The sequence below is a fragment of the Styela clava genome, chromosome 2, assembly GCF_964204865.1.
Source record: "Styela clava chromosome 2, kaStyClav1.hap1.2, whole genome shotgun sequence".
Lineage (NCBI taxonomy): Eukaryota > Metazoa > Chordata > Ascidiacea > Stolidobranchia > Styelidae > Styela > Styela clava.
The window spans coordinates 1,361,718-1,383,975 of NC_135251.1; the positions used below are offsets into that span (position 1 = coordinate 1,361,718).

Genomic DNA, 22,258 nt, shown 5'->3' on the forward strand with positions numbered 1-22,258 from the left:
AAATTTATGCAAATTTCGGTGTTTTTCTTGGGTGGTAATAGAAGACATATTATCCCTTCCATCTACCAAAGTATTTTGAGTTGGATCACGAAATTGCTACAGCAATATTATGCTATTGTTTGCCAACCACGAAGCGGTAACAGTAAAGGATTTAGCGAATATTTCTATTTTTTATCACAGTTTAAAGTTTCAACTCCCAAGAAAAAAAATGCCTTTTTTCTATCCGGTTTGTGACTCAGACCACCACTTTTAAAAAAACTTTTTTTTTTAATTGCCAATTGCAAGCTCTTTAAATAAGCTTTCCAACGAGCCGTCAGTGGGCAGCAGAGGATCATTAGTTTTTCGTTAGTCGATCGATTAGTTGTGAGGGTACAAATGCATAAAATCGGCGTAGCAAATACGATTATTAAATAAAATAAAAAAAATCGCATGGAAAGGGTTAATGGCATTCCCTTTTCTTCAGGCGCACATATTGACAAACTTTAAAAAGCATAAAATGCACATTAACGATCACAAAATTCAGTTTTATCCAAAGGCAGCAAGTTTCATGTACGGTTACCACAATATTTTCCCTGATAATTGAGCTGAGCGCCGTACGAACATAAAGTTTGGAAATCGCTGCACTAGGCCATCACTATCCTTGACAATTGAAATATAGGTGAGCATTATATACCATACTAAGTTAAAGTATGTTATATCTAACCTTCCTACTTCTTGTAAAGTCTCCACATTTTCTCCAGTATTCTCAAATCTGTCATATGGTAATCCTGAGAAAAAATAATAAATAATTATCAAAAAACAATGATACTACTTAAGACTCTGTTTTGAGCTATTTAACATCGTTTATCAGAAATTATGATAGAATTCCATATTTTACCCGAAAAAGAAAGGTAAATCAATAATGCGGCTTATACAGTGAACCATGGCCTCTCATCCTCTTACCAATGCATGATTGGGTATGGGATTAATTAGCCAGTTATTTGTTTCAGATGCATGGACTTGATGGTGAAGGAATCTCAATCAACCAGTGGGTACATGAACCACTATTTGACGACATGAAATTCAGCAAACCTCTCACACTTAATTATCCCCAAGATCCGAAACTGTGAACCGAGCAAGATAATCAGATTGGAATGCCAAGCATCCATCCATAATAATGCTTTGCAACCAAATGTAACAACTTGGAAACAATTTATATTTATCCATGAAATTAATTTTGAATATCCTAGATTTATATTGAATCATATCATACTGAAAATTTGTTCAATATTTCCATATTTATAATAAACAATAAAAATACAGAATCTGTTTAAAGAATCACAATAGGCTATATAACAGGCTGCAAGATGCTGTTAAATGATATATCAGTTTCAGCAGCAATGAAAGTATATTTATTTAACATAAAATCCCAAAAAAAATGAAAAATACTTGATGACCATAACTAAAATACTTGATGACCATTACGTACTCATTATACCATAGCACCACTCAATTTAAACAACATATTGATAACTTACCAAATTCAGCTTTTGAAGTTGTGGTCGGAAGTTGTTTAGAAAAAACATTGGTTGTAGCATCTGCTGACTTGCTTTGACTTTTGAGAATGGATTCATCCAACTGAATTTCTAATTCCTGTAATGAATAAAATTTTTATACAAGATTAGCACTAAGCATGCAGAACAATATTTAAACAGACAATGGTATCTAATATTCAAGTGCTAAAATTTGATGCATTTTTCCATAAAACCATACTATATAAAAGTGCTGCTTATTTTATTAAGAATTCTTCCATTTATTGAAAAACTTTCAAAATTTGCATACTTTGTCTTATCTTTGATAACTTACTATACCGACAGTCTACAATTGGAAATTCATTAAAATAAGAATTATTGTGAAAAATTAGTAATTTCATTTCAAATTTAGACTTTTGCTTGGCGAAACAGAAACACAAATGAATCTTGATACAAAATCTTGATATTGTAAAATTTTTGTTATTGGTTTCATTTCATAAAAAAATTAAAATTAATCATCTATGCAGTAGAGCGAGATGAATGATAAATTTTGGGAACTAAAAAAATGTACTATCAAATTGTTCTTTTTATCAAAACACAAATAAACATAATTAAAAAACAGCAAATCCTGTATATGCTCATTTTACCGCCCGATCTTGATTAAGGGCTCGTTTGAATAGCGGCCCGTGTGAACAGAACATAAAAATAAATAAGGGCCGGTGCGTGAATACCCGCCCGATGTAAAAGCTGATTTTTCAGTGGTAGAGAACAATAGGAAATAAGAAGCGCTTTGGTCACAACGCTGTTGAATTTTAAGCGCTGGTAGATAACACTCACGCCTTAGGCGTCCTGATTACGTCACACCGTGGTTCTCAAACTGGGCGTCGCAACGCTCAAGTGCGTCGTTTCAATATTTATAGGGCGACGCAAAGCTTTTCTTTTTTTGCGAATTTGTACCTGCGGTGTGTAGAAAAAGTCAAAATTTCCGTTATTCTCGTTTAAATCATACTTGAGAACTGGAACTGACAATATATTAATTATTGTAACGATCGATCTTATCTATATATATATGTTTATTTTATATATTTTTGTGTAAAATTTTACTTTAAAAATAACAAGCGCCTGTGCTTGAATAAGGGCCGATTTGAATAAGGGCCCGGTTAATGAGTTTGGTTAAAAAAATATGGACCCGGGCTATAAAACGAGCAAATACGGTTAGAATATGTGCAACACAATCACATTGACTGCGATGACATTATATTTTAATCACTCCTTTAAAGAATTGAAATGACACCAATGGAAATAAGATACACTTCGGTGAAACTTCAAATTAAAGTGTTCAGTTCAGCGTGAACAATTTAGACTTTACACAAGTTTTTAGACTTTCAGTTTTTACACAAATCATTTATTTTATGTGTGACCCATATTTTATATTATTCAACATTTCAAACCTCAGATCCAATTTCATTCAAATGATTTTGTAATATTTCTTTATCTTCATCTGCTATTTCCCATCCTTGCAACAACATTTTCTTTGTAACATTAGGAAGCAGATTTGCAACTGCATCAATATCTTCATGGTTTGCAGTTCGATGTCCAATTTCTTCCAGAAGCAAGTAATCAATCTGTTGAAATAAACAAATACAAAGAACAATCAGACATGGATAAAATATATAACAGTCATATTCATCATAGTTTTGCCAAACCCATATTATTCATATTACACAGAAATGCATTGTAACATTAAATACAGCCTGGTGCTAGAAGTTGGGAGTTTTCATCAAGGGAGAAACGATAGTTATCAAAATTCAATGTTTTCGTTGTGTAGCATTTTTTCTGGTGAAATCAATTGTATTGCACAAATCGCTAACATTTGTAATCATCAAAAAAAATTGTGAAATCATTGTTAACTCAGTACAACAGAGTAAAAATTGAAATTTCAAAAACAGACAAGCTTTTGTGACATTAAATGCCTAGCCGGGTGCCAGAAGTCAAAGGTTGTTTTGGAAGGTAATTTATTGATTCTGTACTAAAGACTAGAAGTTAAAGTTTGTCACAAGGTTTGTTGTGAAAAGACATGCCTAATTCATGTCCCAAAGGCCTAATTGGCCAGTCTCATTAGAATTTACTAAAATACAACGGGACATTCGAACATTTATGATGTCAGAATTACTCCTTCCATTGTAAATGTCAAAAGATTTATAGCGTTAATAGTGCTTCAATCAGTGTGACGTACATATACAGATTAGAATAAAATAGAATGGGAATCGCATGTAGCATAAACTTAGCATAAAAGAAAATAAAATTAGCATAAAAGGACTAACTAAATGATTTGAGATCAAGGTTTATTGTACATCTATGGCCTGGAAATTATTGTTTTGAATGTCATACTGCACCCAATATTATATATGGGTGATATCCTCAGAACACTCCTACTTATCGCATGAAATATGTCCATGCAATGGTACCAATTAGCAGAGAAATACACTATAAAACTACGGCAATTATAGAATGAGATTTAAAAAGTCACAAATCACGTAGAACGACTATTCCAGGTACTGACGACTCAATAGTTATGAATTTGGTCAATTGTTTAGCTGAAAATGGCGAAAAAATGGAATACCAACACGACATTTACTGGGAGATGTGGCAACAGCAGATTGGAAAAAGAGGAGAGCATGAGTTTTTTATATTTTGCAATTCGGAAATTCGGTTTTCTATTCGGAAATTTGGGTGGCTCCGTCAGGTAACTATCTAATTATAATAACACATATAAAAATTTCTAATAGTTCATTGATAATTATAAAATTTATCGTTTTGCATCTTATAGGCCTACTGTTTTTAATATTAAATTTGACGACAGTGATACATCATAAAAGGCTGACCTAACTCTGAATGGCCTTGGGGTTGTAGGTCAAAATAATTGCATTCAATGAAGTGGTAGCAATTGGCATTAATACACAACATAGTGAAATTCATATTCAAATTCGACAAACTTGGTAAAAATCCGCATTTAGAAAGTTGATCCACCCTTGTAACTTTAAATATAGCCTGGTGCCAGAAGTTGGAAGTTTTTATCAAGTGAGGATAAATAGATAACAAAATTCAATGTTTCAGTCAAGTGACAATTTTTTTGGTCAAACCGATTGTATTTCATATCATCAGAAAAGAAGGGCAATTTCGCGTATTTCACACAATCACAGAACAAGACTCAACAGAACCGTATTGGTCAGAAGAATTGATTATTATGTTTTTCAAACAAATCTTTGAATAAACAAGTAGGCCTGAAAACTAGTCTCAAAAATGATAAACTTAGAATTGTAGAGGTTTTTCATAAATTCCATCATGCAATCCAATTTTGGGTTATGAAAGTGTAAAACTATAACATATTGAAAAATCAAAATTTCCTCCAACCCTTGTTAAAACGTTAATTATTTCATTATTATTGTGATATACCTCTGTGTTTCCCAGGAATGATTTGAAAGCTTGTAGTTGATCTGATGACAGGTTACAGCGGAAAAGGCCCAAGTATTTAACACAGGATTGATTGGAAAGTATTTGTCCAACTGTTGACAAACCTTCAACTCCCATGTTTGTGTTTCCACCCAGCCCCAACTTCATGATCTATAAAGAGACAAGAATAATTTATAAACCATAAAATCCATAAATGGTTCTCTACTGAGTGAGAAATAAAAAATTATGAACTTCTAAAACTGAAAATAGTTTTCGATACAAATATACCATTAATATTTCATAGAAAATAACGTTGAATTTAAAAACAAAATCTGAACTACAAAACTAGACATAGGTATCAGAATTAAAATCTGTAAATTCGGAATAGTTGAATCCCATGTTAACAACTGCACGATGAATGAATGATTGAGCAATTATGAAATCCTCAAAACTCATAGAACAGAACAAAAATTAATTTTGTTATGATATCAAAACAGTCACACTTGCAGGTATGAATTTCAAATTTCAAAAGTCAAAAAATGTTTTGACCCGCCTTTGCTTACTATGAGATGAAAAATTCCTAAAAAGTTTGGCATTTGCGAAAATTTTCCGCAGTTCTTGCAGGGAAGTGCACTTGTAGTAAACAAAGAAAAATTGTAAGCTCATACTATAGCTTAAAATACAAAAAATTTGAAAATCAAGTTTTGTTTTTTCACTTTAATACAAAAATCACCATTGGGTGAAATAGCGATCGGGTCGTTGCTGCAAGCCATGTCAATTGGACAAAAACTCAGCTAATTCTGTGAAGTTTCATTGAAAATATTTCTAAAAACGTTTTAGTTCCTGATCAAGCATATTCATTGTGTACGGAGGTTTTCTATTTTGAAATTTGGGTGGCTCCGTCTGGTAACCATCTAATTATTTAACACATATAAAAATTTCTATAAATGGTTCTTTACTGAGTGAGAAATAAAAAAAACAAGCCGGTAGGCACCCAGGATCTCCGCTGATAGTTGGGGCCGCACCTAGCTACTTATTGCCATCCATAGAAACTTAAGGTTCTTTAACGGTGGCGGGATTAACTAAGTGAGCGGGTAGGTTAAAAAGTCCTATTCATTTTGAGCGCTGCACGTTTTGTAGACATACTTACGTGACTGATATGCGGTGACTAAAAATTGGAAAGAATCATGTTCATTAAAATCCCTGAGGCTTCTCCAGTTTATGGAGTATCGAGACCAAAGACGACTCAATGGAATTTCTAGGTTTTGATTCACGATTTTCTAGTAATATTCTAGACCAAGGTGGTCCAAACCCAGGCCCGCGGGCCAGATGGTAATCAAAATTCACATTTGGTGTTGTTTCTTCATAGAATTAACCAGAAACATCTTTTGGCATATTGTTATATCACCAATGTCACTGAATTGAACAGTGTTCTTAGGCGACTAGCAAAGTTGAATGATGTGCTTGGCAGTCTAAATTGTTATCTGGATTTCTATATTTTTGGTCACGAATATATGCTAATAATTTTGGTATCATAGAAAACTAAAAATCGAATTAGCTTGGTTGGCTATGTCTGATAACTACCTGTAATATTAATGTCATGGCCTAACAATATAATTCATGCCATTTCAATCTGAATTGCATTCAAATTTTCAGAAAAATGTGTTATATGACTCTTTTCAATGCCGTTCACTCCAAACCAGGTTATGTACAATTGTTCACTGATATCTGTTAGAAGGTAATACTATTTCCTTATCCTTTTTTAAAATATATCAGTGAACAGTTGTACAGGGCCTAATTTAGGGTGAATGGTGTTGATATGAGTCATATAGAACATTTTTGTCAAAAAATATATTTAATGATAAGTACTCAAGAAAAGAGTACTTTGTTAATTTGGTTCTAAAATTTTCTTTCAATCAATTAAACTTGGAAAATCATCAGAAAAAATTTAGTATGATATAGGGCAATTTCGCGTATTTCACACAATCACAGAACAAGACTCAACAGAACCGAATTGATCAGAAGAATTGGTTATTATGTTTTTCAAACAAATCTTTGAATAAACAAGTAGGCCTGAAAACTATTATTTAAAGAAGGTAAATTTAAAAAAAATTCCACCATGCAATCCAATTTTGGGTTATGAAAGTGTAAAACTATGACATATTGAAAAATCAAAATTTCCTCCAACCCTTGTTAAAACGATAATTATGTCATTATTATTGTGTTATACCTCTGTGTTTCCCAAGGATGATTTGAAAGCTTGTAGTTGATCTGATGACAGGTTGCAGTTGCCAAGATCCAAGTATTTAACACAGGATTGATTGGAAAGTATTTGTCCAACTGTTGACAAATCTTCAACTCCCATGTTTTTGTTTCCACTCAGCAACAACCTCAGGATCTATTAAGAGACAAGAATAAATTATAAACCATGAAATCTATGAATGGTTCTCTAATGAGTGAAAAATAAAAAATTATGAACATTCTCAAACTGAAAGTAGTTTTAGATGCAAAATATACCATTAATATTCCATAGAAAATAACGTTGAATTTAAAAACAAAATCTGAACTACAAAACTAGACATATCAGAATAAAAATCTTTAAATTTGTAACAACTGCACAAGATGAACGATTGAGCAATTATGAAATCCTTGAAACTCATAGAACAGAACAAAAATATTGTTAAAGGTATATCAAAACAGTCACACTTGCAGAAATGAATTTCAAAATTTAAAAGTCAAAAATGTTTTGACCTGCCTTTGCTCACTATGAGATAACAAAATTCCTAAAAAGTTTAGCATTTGCAAAAATTTTTCGCAGTTTTTGCAGGGAAGTGCACTAATAGTCAACAAAGAAAAATTTTAAGCTCATACTATAGCTTAAAATACAAAATATTTGAAAATCAAGTTTTGTTTTTTCACTTTAATACAAAAATCACCATTGGGTGAAATAGCGATCGGGTCGTTGCTGCAAGCCATGTCAATTGGACAAAAACTCAGCTAATTCTGTGAAGTTTCATTGAAAATAATTCTAAAAACTTTTTAGTTCCTGATCAAGCATATCCATTGTGTACAGCGTATTTCTATTCAACAATTTGAGTGGCTCCGTCTGGTAATCATCTAATTATAATACCACATATAAAAATTTCTAATAGTTCATACAAATTAGAAAATTTATCCTTTTGCATCTTATAGGCCTACTGTTTTTTAATACTAAATTTGACGATGGTGATACATCATAAAATGTTGACCTAACTCTGAATGGCCTTGGGGTTGTAGGTCAAAATAATTGCATTTAATGAAGTGGTAGCAATTGGCATTAATACACAACATAGTGAAATTCATATTCAAATTCGACAAACTTGGTAAAAATCCGCATTTAGAAAGTTGACCCACCCTTATAACTTTGAATATAGCCTGGTGCCAGAAGTTGGAAGTTTTTATCAAGTGAGGATAAATAGATATTAAAATTCAATGTTTCAGTCAAGTGACAATTTTTTTGATCAAACCGATTGTATTTCATATCTTGGGTAGCATTTGGAATCAATAAACAAAATTGTAAAATTATTTTTACCTTAGAGCAACATAGTCATATTACGGTAATATTTCAAAAACAGAAATGCTTTTGTTGTCCAACCTTCAATATTGGAAATAAGTAGCTTTTAACAATTGTTATCATTCATCATTTAATGTTTGAAATCTGTTACCTTCTGTCCCAAATTTCAATCTGAATTGCATTCAAATTTTCAGAAAAATGTGTTATATGACTCTTTTCAATGCCGTTCACTCCAAACCAGGTTATGTACAATTGTTCACTGATATCTGTTAAAAGGTAATACTATTTCCTTATCCTTTTTTAAGAGATATCAGTGAACAGTTGTACATGGCCTAATTTAGAGTGAATGGTGTTGATAAGAGTCATATAGTACATTTTTCTCAAAAAATATATTTAATGATAAGTACTCAAGAAAGAATACTTTGCTAATTGGTTTTAAAATTTTTTTTCAATAGATTAAACTTGGAAAATCATCAGAAAAAAATTGAGTATGATATAGGGAAGTGGTTCCCAACGTTTTTTTTTCGCGACCCCAATTTTCTTAAATCAACACTTACAGATACTCGCGCCCTGCAACAAGAAAAGCATTAGAAACCATACCTACGAAGTTAATTCGTTCCTAAATCCCTTCGTAGGTAGGGACACATTTTACATGTAAATTCTCTAATCTGTTCTAAGATCCCACAAAACTACTATACTATTTGTATAAATCATATTATGGTTAAAAACCGTAACTAATACATGTTAGAACTAGATTACGGCATAATAAATAGAAAGGGTATATTCATGGAAAGAACAGAGAAATAACGAATAACAACAATAAACTGATTGTTCGCTTATCGTTGGCGTTAGTCGACTAGGCTGGGCTAAGAAAAGACCGTGGAGAGCGGTTGTATAGCTTTTAAAGGAGATGAGACGAAGCGACAAAAGTCGACAGTTGAGAGCGACGATAATACGGAAATGAGCACACGCACATGAATTTCAAACTTAGAATATACTTTTTTTTTACTTTTGTGTTTTTTTTTGTTTTTCTCTTCTAGGTCATTTATTTTTCATTTTAATTTTCTTTTGTTTATCTGTTACGCGTATCGTCTTCTCACTGAAGTTAGCTAGCGACTCAAACTGACTGTTCAGACACATTGTACGTAACCGCGGGATACAAACGAGCCAATGGGATGACAGGTAATTTCTGGGTGTCGGGCAGCAGCTAGCAGTGGCCCCAATTATGTTAATGAGAAGATTGCGCCTGTACATCGTTTGTCAGTTTTTGAGACCTTGGTGTAATGTTACTGAGGCACAGCCGCATGTCATCTTCTACACTCAACCTATTTCTGTGTTTTGTTTTAAGTACAGCCAATTTTCTTGAATTTCCGGATGTCATTTTAGTGAAGAAGTTGTGATAATGGTTCAGTTATGTTTTATATTATTTTGAAATGTACCGGTAAGTAACTGCTTTGGAAAATTAGCAAATCTTTACATCCTTATTTATTCTTATATACGTATGTTTTTGGTTTGGCAAAATCAAGAAATTCTTTCTCCATGCAGTCAGTTGAACAGGTGATGCAAATCTACCAGCAATCCCCCGACTATCTATCCATCGTTATGCAATTTACGACACCGGTACGTTTCAACGTTACGTTACTGGCACACTGATATGTAATAGACAGAGGAACAACGCATCAGCGCGATACAATGATCAAGCGTAGTGGACATAACTTAAAGGTAACTTAACCCTTTCCATGCGATTTTCATTTTTTATTAAATAATCGTATTTGCTACGCTGATTTTATGCATTTGTACCCCCACAACTAATCGATCGACTAACGAAAAACTAACGATTCTCTGCTGCCCACTGACGTCTCGTTGGAAAGCTTATTTAAAGAGCTTGCAATTGGCGATTAAAAAAAAAGTTTTTTAAAAAGTGGGGGTCTGAGCCACAAACCGGATATAAAAAAGGCATTTTTTTTTCTTGGGAGTTGAAACTTCAAACCGTGATAAAAAATAGAAATATTCGCTAAATCCTTTACTGTTACCGCTTCGTGGTTGGCAAACAATAGCATAATATTGCTGTAGCAATTTCGTGATCTAACTCAAAATACTTTGGTAGATGGAATGGATAATATGTCTTCTATTACCACCCAAAAAACACCGAAATTTGCATAAATTTCAAAAACACTTCCTCGATCCGCCGCAAATGAAATTCCCGTCGTAAACGAAAGCGAGATTTACCGTCGCTTATGTTAATCTCGAAGAAGACTTCTTATCAATAAACTAAAACCCGGAAAAACTAGACCAACAGTTTGCGACCGATTGCTAAATAAAACGGTGGAGTACATCAACGTACCCGCCGCAATCTAGCGACTATTGTCGTGGGTACGTATGCGTGCCCACCGCACGGAAAGGGTTAAATAACTATCTCTCCCTAAAACTCAAGCTATTATGAAACCGAATTCAACCGTAAACATAAATTATTTAGCCTGCAAGCGCACGTGTAAAGACTGTTGCCAGATCAGGGCCAAAGACAACAATACTTCGAATTGAACAACACGCATAAAAAAGCTGAAAACGTGGATATATCATTGACGTTCCAATCACTAAATCGCATTCTCTACCTGACCTTTAAAAACGTCACTTTATTAATTTCAAATTATTGATAAATATAAGCGAATTAATGTACATTCACAAGAAGTTAGGCGCCCCGAAAAATCTGCTCGCGACCTCATCCGGGAACCACTGATATAGGGCAATTCCGCGTATTTCACACAATCACAGAACAAGACTCAACAGAACCGAATTGATCAAAAGAATTGGTTATTATGTTTTTCAAACAAATTTTCAAATAAACATTCAGGCCTGGGAACTATTATTAAAAAGATAAATTTAAAATTGTAGAGGTTTTTCATAAATTCCACCATGTGATCCAATTTTGGGTTATGAAAGTGTAAAACTATAACATATAAAAAAATCAAAATTTCCTCCAACCCTTGTTAAAACGTTAATCATGTCATTATTATTGTGTTATACCTCTGTGTTTCCCAAGGATGATTTGAAAGCTTGTAGTTGATCTGATGACAGGTTGCAGTCGCCAAGACCCAAGTATTCAACACAGGATTGATTGGAAAGTATTTGTCCAACTGATGATAAACCTTCAACTCCCATGTTTATGTTTTCACTCAGCTCCAACTCCTTGATCTATAAAGAAACAAGAATAATTTATAAACCATGAAATCTATAAATGGTTCTCTACTGAGTGAGAAATAAACAATTATGAACTTCTCAAACTGAAAGTAGTTTTCGATACAAAATATACCATTAATATTTCATAGAAAATATCGTTGAATTTAAAAACAAAATCTGAAATACAAAATTAGACATATCAGAATTAAAATCTGTAAATTCGGAATAGTTGAATCCCATGTTAACAACTGCATGAGAACGAATGATTGAGCAATTATGAAATCCTTAAAACTCATAAAACAGAACAAAAATATTGTTATGGTATTAAAACAGTCATACTTGCATGTATGAATTTCAAAAGTCATAAATGTTTTGACCTGCCTTTGCTCACTATGAGATAACAAAATTCCTGAAAAGTTTGGGATTTGCGAAATTTCTCGCAGTCTTTGCAAGGAAGTGCGCTTATAGTAAACAAAGAAAAATTTTAAGATCATAATACAAAAAATTTGGAAATCAAGTTTTGTTTTTTCACTTTAATACAAAAATCACCATTGGATGAAATAGCGATCGGGTCGTTGCTGCAAGCCATGTCAATTGGACAAAAACTAAGCTAATTCTGTGAAGTTTCATTGAAAATATTTCTAAAAACTTTTTAGTTCCTGATCCAAGCATATTCATTGTGTACAGCGGTTTTCTATTCGGAAATTTGGGTGGCTCCATCTGGTAACCATCTAATTATTTTTACACATATAAAAATTTCTATAAATGGTTCTTTACTGAGTGAGAAATAAAAAAAAACAAGCCGGTAGGCACCCAGGATCTCAGCTGATAGTTGGGGCCCGCACTTAGCTACTTACTGCCATCCATAGAAACTTGAGGATCTTTAACTGTGGCGCGATTAACTAAGTGAGCAGATTGGTTAAAAAGTCCGATTCATTTAGAACGCTGCGCGTTTTGTAGACATACTTACGTGACTGATATGCGGTGACTAAAAATTGGAGAAAATCATGTTCATTAAAATCCCTAAGGCTTCTCCAGTTTATGGAGTATCGAGACCAAAGACGACTTATTGGAAAGTGTATTTTACTGTGCAGAAGGTAGCGTTCTTGAAATTTCAAATTTCAACTTAGTTAACAATTGAACGGCGATAAGTTGAAAAAAAAATGGAAATTTCTCAACGATCGGCGCGTTATTCGTCGTTGTCATTCCAACGAAACCTCCATCCGGACTTTCTATGAAACGCACAATACTGGGGTGACATGATAACCCATGTGAGAAATTCCTCCCGTTTGGTCCAGACAGATACACAGACAGAACGACTGATAATAAAAGGGTCTCCTAGAGCGGAGATCCATTATGAACATTTACAAACTGGAAGTGGTTTTCCGTGGAATTTCTAGGTTTCGATTCACGATATTCTAGTAATATTCTAGACCAGGGGTTCCCAAACCACGGCCCGCGTGTCAAATCCGGCCCGCGTAACGATTTGAAATGGCCCGCCGAGCTTATGTGAAATAGTGTTCAACAGATTTTATTTCCACCTTTTTGCGATCTAGATACCGTTAATTTATGTCATTATCAGAGTTCAAGCATGTGTTTATCGTAACAATTCAATTATACCAGTATATCAATTATAGGTACCGGTGTTAGGATTACATAGGGTAGTAATTTAGTTATCAGCCATATAGGAAAGTTAAAGATGTCAGAAATCAAACGAAAACTAGATTCATGAAAACTAACATTTCTTGGATAAATTTCCAGTTCTGAAGGAATACAACATAAAGCTCCATTATGAGTCAAACAAACATGTTTCAAAAAAATATCAAATGAAAGTGAATCCACTTTTGGGCGCTACATTCTTCCGGCCCGCGAACATCTTTCCTATTCTAATTTTGGCCCGCGGCCAATAAAGTTTGGGAACCCATGTTCTAGACCATGGTGGTCCAAACCCAGGCCCTCGGGCCAGATGGTAATCAAATATCGCATTTGGTGTTGTTTCGTCATAGAATTAACCAGTAAAATCTGTGGCATATTGTTATATCACCAATGTCACTGAATTGAACAGTGTTCTTAGGCTACTAGCAAAGTTGAATGATGAGCTTGGCAGTCTAAATTGTTATCTGAATTTCAATCTTTTTGGTCACGAATATGTGCTAAAAATTTTGGTATCATAGAAAACTAAAAATCATATTAGCTTAGTTGGCTATGTCTGATAACTAATATTAATGCCGGGTGTTTTTTTGCAGCCCGCCTGAAGGGTATTACAAAAAATGCTGCCTATATGTCAGAACATTTAGTAGTTACCCTCCTGCACCTCACATTTGGTAATAAATTATTCTGCAGTTATTTATTTGTACGTTATTTTGCAAACTGACGAGGGGGGGAGGGTGGGGGTACCACAATGCTTGCTTGATATATCGGCAAGTTTTGTCGGTGACAAAGGAATATTTTAAAACCACATTTTAGAATCTTGTGAGCAATGAGCTTTTCCAAAGTTAAGATTTTGCTTAAAAAATCCTATGGCTGTTCAAAAGAACTTACTTTTGCGGAAACACTTTTACTGTTATGGAGAGTTTGAAATCTTACACTATACGTAGATATAGAAAGCCTTTTGCTGGTTTTAGTAAGTTTTTTGGTGGTTTTTGCATGATTTAGCTTAATAAATGACAAATACTGATCAAAGTGGCTAATCAATTTTGTGGCCCCTGGAGCCGACAACCTTGGACCACTCTGTTCTAAACCTTACCATTGGATTTGAAAAAAAAATCAAACTACAAAAGTAGACATATCAGAATCGATATATATTGGGTGAGCCACTCAAACACTGAGAATTCTGACCCATGTTGTCAAATAGTTCGAAAGCTTTATGAAACCCTTAATACTCACAAAGTAGAAAACTAACATTAAAATATTACTATGCTATTAACACGGCCTATTTCAAATTATTATTACAAGTAGCTAATGGATTGCTGCTTCAATGGAGTAAAGTATCATGGTCCTCTGTTTGAGTGAGTGACCATAGATTTGTATCTGGCTCCTATTTTGTTAACCGAAAATATTGAACTTGGAAAATGTATTTTTCTCGTCATGTTCGATGTTGATGTCTTCATTTCTCACCATTCTTTTGTAAAGTTGTAATATAATTTTGGCGCTAGTAGGAACATATCAAATAGAAAGGCCTGCTGCCGTTTGTATGAAATAGGCAGAGCTGCCCATCCCAGCCCAGGTATTTGGCAGATAGCAGTTTCATCACCAAGAAAACATGCTAAAAAAGACTTCTACATTGTGAGACGAAGCCAATCTTTATCGCTCAAATTAGGGTTTAGAAATAGGATTTACATATTTATCCCGGGGGAGAGGGAAGCCAATAAGATTGCTCAATCCTCATATGGCGAACCACGCCTCTCGTTCGGTTACCATTTAGTTAGCCAGTTTTAAGATGCATGAACTTGATGGTGGAGAAAGCCGTAGCCGACCAGGGGGTACATGAACCACCTTATGGTGGCGAGAAGTCCAGTCATCTTCTCATACGTAATCAATCCTGCATGCGATTCAAAACTGCGAACCCATGCATGGCAATCAGAGGTGCGGTGGCAAGCATATTCCTAACTCTTAGCAGAATTTGCCACACTGCCGAGCCATGTGCCACACCGCTGAGAGTTTCTCCATATTACCGGCCAACAAGTCGGGACAGAATAAATTAAGAAATTTCTGTTCTTTAGTTGAACAACAATGCTCGCCATAGTTTTATATGCTTAGAACCAGATCATGTTCGTTTCATTGCACTACACATACAAATTTGTAGGGAAGAGGTTGCCAAAGGGGCATATCTGCTGTAAATTTACGGGATATATATGCATACTGGCTATTTTGCAATTGATGATAATTTTGTGCTGTTACATATATATTTTCAAACAACTTCATTGATTGTCGCAATCATGTTAATTTAAGTTTAAGTGAAATTATATATCACTCAAGGGAAAAGCTAGTGGGGGAGATTACATGGGTAATAACCCTCATTTTATAATTTTCCACGATTCAAAATTTCTGCCTTCTACTTGGAACAAACAACGGCCTCGTTTTACTTTCAGCAAATCACAGTATTGCGGTCAAAACTATTTCATTCTGTGCACTATCACCTTAATACAATTATCACCACAAGTTTTTATTTGTCTTTACAGCATCTTATGCTTTCATAGCGCTGATAAAAATGCTTATCTCCGTTATTATTGAGATATTTACCTTACACACCATCAATCATATCGTGATTATTGATAAACAATTGCACAAGGTTCAGAATCAAGAATATTAAAAATGCATGGTTTATTAATGAAGAATTGCCAACTGTGGCAGCATCAATAAAATGAACTTTTTCCCTAAGAAAACATCAAATTTATTCTTCGACTGATGAAAACCTCAGTACAATACAAATGTGTAATTGTGGTTTGTAATCAAGAAAGAGGGCATACATGTTTCATTTTCTGGCTTGAAACATACATGAAAAGAATTTACCCCATCGCCTAAAGATGATTACATTACATTTGGCAGCTCAAAAGGAAGGAAGTGTTATATGTTTATTTAAGGAATTCAAATATCAGTGCATTGAAAATAAAAAATGGTTTTTATTGAAGTTAATTGTGACAAGTAATAGTTTATACACATTTAATTGATGCTACTCGTGAGCTTGTCTTTGTGTATATAAACAAATATAATGTCTGACATCAGCGAGTCACAAATGACTTTCAAAATTAATTTTCTTGATTTCTATCGCTTTATTTCTAAACGTTAGCACATAGAAACAATTTTTAAGATATGGGTTAATATTTCGCGACTTATATCAAATTAATTTGGGAACCACTTTTATAATCAAATGCGGGCATATGAGAAATTGTTTATATACATAAAAGAAAATACAAAATGGATTAATATTTTGCGTCACATCAAAAAACTGGGATATACATGCATATATCATTTGTTTATTGTCTATAATCATGTCACGTAAGGCTAAAAAGAAACGGGACTGACGTCACAGATTGCGCAACACGATTAACCATCGGTCATCAACACTTTTGCAGTGTGGCGTAATATGTGTTCTTTGTTTAACAGCTGTTTTGACACAATATCGCAATTATTTTTGCTTTTCAGGATCCATAAGTGAATGTGATAAATTTCTTGTTGAAAAAAAATGCTGTGCAAGGTCTGATGGAGTTTTTTGGCGATAGGGGGTTCAATTAAAGAATGACGACTGAGCAAAGAATTAACATTAAATTTTGTGTCAAACTTGGAAAAACGGTGATTGAGACCTTGCAGATGTTGAGTGATGTTTATGGAGATTCTTCCATGTCCAGAACAAAAGTTTTTGAATGGCACAAGCGATTTGTGGAAGGCAGGGAGGATGTGGAGAATGATCCGAGATCAGGGAGGCCTTGCACTTCCACTTCTGATACCAACATCGAAAAGGTTTGGCAGTTGGTTCGCAGTGACCGTCGCTTAACAATTCGCGTCATTGCCAACGAAATTGGGATGGACAAAGAAACGGTCCGCACCATTTTGGTTGACACTTTGGGAATGTGAAAGGTGTGTGCCAAAATGATGCCAAAGGCTTTTGAGTTGACTGAGGAGCAGAAAGCTCAACGATTGAATGCATGCCGAGTTGACATGCATTTCTCCAAGTTTGACACAAAATTCAATGTTAATTCTTTGCTCAATCCTCATTCTGCAATTGAACCCACTATCGCCAAAAAACTCAATCAGACCTCGCACAGCATTTTTTTTCAACAAGAAATTTATCACATTCACTTATGGATCCTGAAAAGCAAAAATAATTGCGATATTGTGTCAAAACAGCTGTTAAACAAAGAACACATATTACGCTACACTGCAAAAGTGTTGATTACCGATGGTTAATCGTGTTGCGCAATCTGTGACGTCAGTCCCGTTTCATTTTAGCCGCACCTCGTATTTCGTGACTGACAATTTTTATGGTAATTTTGTTCTCGCTATATCTCATGTTCATTCGTGTTTGTGCAATATTTCCTATTAGAATTATATGGTAGCGTTATGTAGGGCATCGAAAATGCAAGATTAGAGAGATTGATGTTACCTCCGTCTCTCTACAGCAATTTTTTTTGCGCAAACGACATTTTTCATTTTTTGTGGTAAAATTCATTTCACAAAACAATGCGTAGAACAGTTAGCTGAATTATCAAACATTCAGGGAGTAAAAGACTGGATATTTTATGCGAAAGACCAAAACAAAATAGCTTGGCAAGTTAGGTGGCCCATACCTCTCTACTTTCCCATAGCATTTATAGTCCATAAATAAAAATAAAAGTTGTGGTATCATTGTTAACTGGGAGCTACGGGGTCAAAATTAAAATTTCAAAAACAGACAACTAGCCAGGTTCCAGAGGTCAAAGGTTGCTTTGAATGGTAATTATAAATTCGTACAAAAGACTAAAACTTAGAGTTTGTCACAAGGTTTGGTATGAAAAAGCAAGCTTAATTTATGTAACATAGACCCCATCTGATTCATTCGGATTTACTAAATTACAAGTTTACGGCAGCAGAATTACTGTATATAATGTCAAAATATTTATATGGTGAATATTGCTTTGGTGACTAAAATAAATGTAATAAGCTGTGACTCAAGTTTAAACAAGTGGACATTTCATATTTGATCAAGTCAAAATTAAATTTGGTTATGGAACACTTATCATTAATTGTTTAAGAAATATTATTTTCGGTCGGAAGTTTGACATACAGCACCTTTTTTCCTCCGTACTATCGAACACTCAAACCAAACAGCAATTTTTGGAGATGATAAAATAACATGGGAACTATGAATTCACATGCATGGGCGTGATGACCAATGAGTAAGACCAATGAACTTGACTGCGTTTGCACAAGTTCAAACCACTGAACACAAGGTGTAATAAAATGGTTGGTCAACGCCGAACTGCAATAAGTTCAGTTTTTCAAAAAATAGTAACTCTTTCAGTGGACACTTGTACATGGCTTGGTTTAGAGTGGAAGTCATGAATAAGAGAGAAATAGAATATTTTTCTCAAAAACAATATTCCATTAGTACTCAAGAAAATGAATGCTGCTCCTAACACTGCCCATTTATTCTAAAATTTTATTAAAAATCAATTGAACTTTGAAGTTTATCAGAAAAAAAATCTTTCTTTGGGTGCAATCAAAGTGACTATAAACCAAGTGAGGACATGCATTGGTAACGTTATAAGCGCTCGCGTGACGTCACACCAGCCATTTTGTGTCCAGAGTTCTATCGCTGTATGATCCAATTCCTAACCAAGTGAATTAAACCTGCGATCGTTAAACAGCTGAATGAAAAAAAACGATGCTCAATAATTCGGACCAAACTTTCGCAGCGGCAAAACGAATGAACATTCTTCTGAAAAATTAATTAACCGCAGATGTTTCTCGGATAACTTGGCTCATCGGTATGGTCAGCATATATGAAGTTAAGGTTGAAGTCATCCAACTTTACTCGATAAATCAACACCCAATAAGACCAAAATATTAAACAAAAAGATAAACATTTCATTATAAAATTCCTATGTAAGTATCGCTACTTGCACAGAACCTATTTTAACAAACTGACAGAACTACAATACAAATTATACTACAGAAACTTGCACTATTTTTGCGGTACATGTCATGGTATTAAAATATGCGTATCGCAAATTTTCAACAAGGTGTACATTGGCAAAATAATATCAAAAGATATACCACATGCATGGAACGAAGGATAACGGCGTATATCAAGTTTACAAGAACATCTAATAATCTGGAGTGTATAAATAATATATTATCTATTTGACTTGAGCTCTTGCCACAGGTCAACTAGCATACAGTTTTTCAATACTTTTTTTGTCTCCTCTTTTGCGTGAATATTTAACTTTAAATTGAGAAAATGTTTCAGAATTTTCAAAGCGATATTGTAGCAAGATGGGAAATTATATTTCAAGCAACTTTATCTGTCAGAAAAGTAACAGGCGAACATATATTATGAAAGGCATTAATATTGGGTAAAACTATCAATTTGCGAATATTTATCATGTGTGTAAGACCTAAAAAGAGTTAGTAACGATTGTGGGCATTCATCGGGATTGACACTTCCCATAGAAACAAACAAACAATTTGAACCCTGTGTCCTTATAGGGTTCACCCGGAAACATCAAGGCTAATTTTTAACTGTCAGATATCGATAAAATTACAATTAGGTTTTATCAACAAGAACGTAGAGGACATGATGGCGTCGCTAGATAATAAATATTTTACATTTTCCGACGCAAAAGAATCGAAATATCCTGTCAATAATAAGTTGATAAGAGCTGCAACACCAGTCGCGGCGGCTGGTTTTTAAATTTTGTAGCTTATAATGTACATGCTTCGATGAAATTCATTAGACCACACAATGTGCTAGCCATGAGATCGTTTACGTTCTATAATTTTTGGAGCAACTTTTGCAACAGCTCGTTAAATTAGGAAAAATTTTCCCGAGAAAATTCATTTCATCAGCTTCTGGAATGATTATTGTAAAACGCAGCTTTAAACTTTCGGCATGGTGTGAACAGGTATCATAATACCAGTTCAATTAGTACCTGATTTAAACGTATGCATCAGGTTAATGACGTTTCAAACTTGCGAAGAAGAGCGATATGTGTTTTTCATACGGAACGTTGCTACGTTGCAACGTAATTGCGTAACGAAGTGATCAGGGAACGTTGTTGTTTAACTCAAGTTGTCGCAGCGGACATGTCAAGAATTGGAGAACATTGAATGAAATAACTTATACAATTTTACTGGTGTACAATAAATTCTATCTAATGTCGGAAGCTGTCTTTAACATCTGCAAATGTGTCGATGTCATATTAGGTTAAGACAAGAACAAATCGAAGTTTTTTTTATTTAATTCAGAAGCTTTTCAAAAAAATTCCAGGCTTTTCAATTTTGCCGATTTTTGTATGATGACGCGACATTTAATCTCTATCTCAGAATTTTAATTAGTCTCCTAGATTGTTTCTCAAACAATATAAAACTTATCAGCATATAATATAGGGTTCGTGAGATATGAGGTTTCAAAGTTGCATAACTCACACGAAATGATAAGATAACTATCGCAAATTTCCCGAAACCGCACAATACCAGTATGATTCTACGAGGCAAATGCGCGGCGGTGTGGCTCAACGGGCTAAGCGTTAGGAATACGCTCGCCACCGCACCTCTAATTACTCTGCGTGGGTTCGCAGGTTCGAATTTCATGCAGGGATGATTATGTGCGAGAGGATTGCTGGACTCCTCGCCGTCGTTGGGTGGTTCACGTAACCGCTGGTCGGTTACGGCTTCCTCCACCATCAAGTCCATGCTTCCGAAAACAAAACAATATAACTAATCCCATACCAGACTTGGAATGGTAACTGGACGAGAGGTCGTGGTTCGCCATATGGATAAGCCGTCTTATCGGCCATCCCCTCCCCCGGGATAAATATGTAAATCCTATCCTATCCTAAATAGCAAAGGAAAAACAAGAGAGCTATGCTCAAATATATGGACATGTAGCGCCACCCAATGGCAATAATTTTGACGACGTCATAGCGAAAAAAAAAGTAATAGCTTTCCGGAGAAAAATTTTATTTTTAACCACTGAAAATTTCAAAACAATTGGTCCAGTATTCGAAGAGAAAAGCGATTTTTTAAAAATGATGGAGACAAATAACAATAACAACATAATATTGAAACGATCGTTATGTCCACTAAACGTGTCCAATAATGAAATTACCAGAATAAAATGCAAAACAGTAAAAAATCTTCAAACAAATTGACGAACGAGACCTTCTGGCGAAGCTAAAACAAACCGACGCTGCCGCGTTTAACCGATTCGCTGGACACAAAATGGCGGCCGATATTCAACATTGAACTCGGTGCCTCCACTTGGTTTATAGTCACTTTGGGTGCAATATAGGGCCATTTTAGGTATTTCACACAATCACAGGACAAGACTCAATGAAACTAAATTGCTCATCGCAATTGGTTATTATGTATTTCAAACAAATATTCAAAAAAAATGAGTAGGCCTGAAAGCTGAAAAAGCTAAATTTAAAATTATTGAGGTTTTACATAAATTTCACCATGTAATCCAATTCTGGGTTATGAAGGTGTAAAACTATAACATATTAAAAAATCAAACTCAAAATTTCTTCCAACTCTTTCAAAAGCGATAATTATGTGAATATTATTGTGTTACACCTCTGTGCTGCCCAAGGATGATTTTAAAGCTTGTAGTTGATCTGAGGACAGGTTACAGTCGCTATGGTGATTTGCACATCCTGTATGTCATACTCCGTGTGACAATTCAGTAAATACTTTCAAACAAAAAAAATTCTGATATATATTTCAACATATAATTAATATAATTCTACTATATAGTAGTACCGGTAACTCCAAATATGAGCTGCTTGCCTAAAGCCTTATTTATAATAAAGACATGAAAACAAAATTTAAAGAATTTAATATCAGAAATTCTACCTTCACATTT

The 22,258-nt window shown here is 34.3% G+C and overlaps 2 protein-coding genes across 2 annotated transcripts in view; both read right to left on the reverse strand.

The window, feature by feature from the left end:
• LOC120335274 (uncharacterized) overlaps positions 1-17,557 on the reverse strand; it is a 241,649-nt gene extending 224,092 nt beyond the window's left edge. The window contains exon 1 of the mRNA XM_078109459.1: positions 17,441-17,557. The gene's annotated coding sequence lies outside the window, so the exon portion shown is untranslated. The remainder of the gene's footprint in view (positions 1-17,440) is intronic.
• LOC120333586 (uncharacterized) overlaps positions 1-22,258 on the reverse strand; it is a 92,108-nt gene that overhangs the window by 11,593 nt on the left and 58,257 nt on the right. The window lies entirely within an intron of this gene.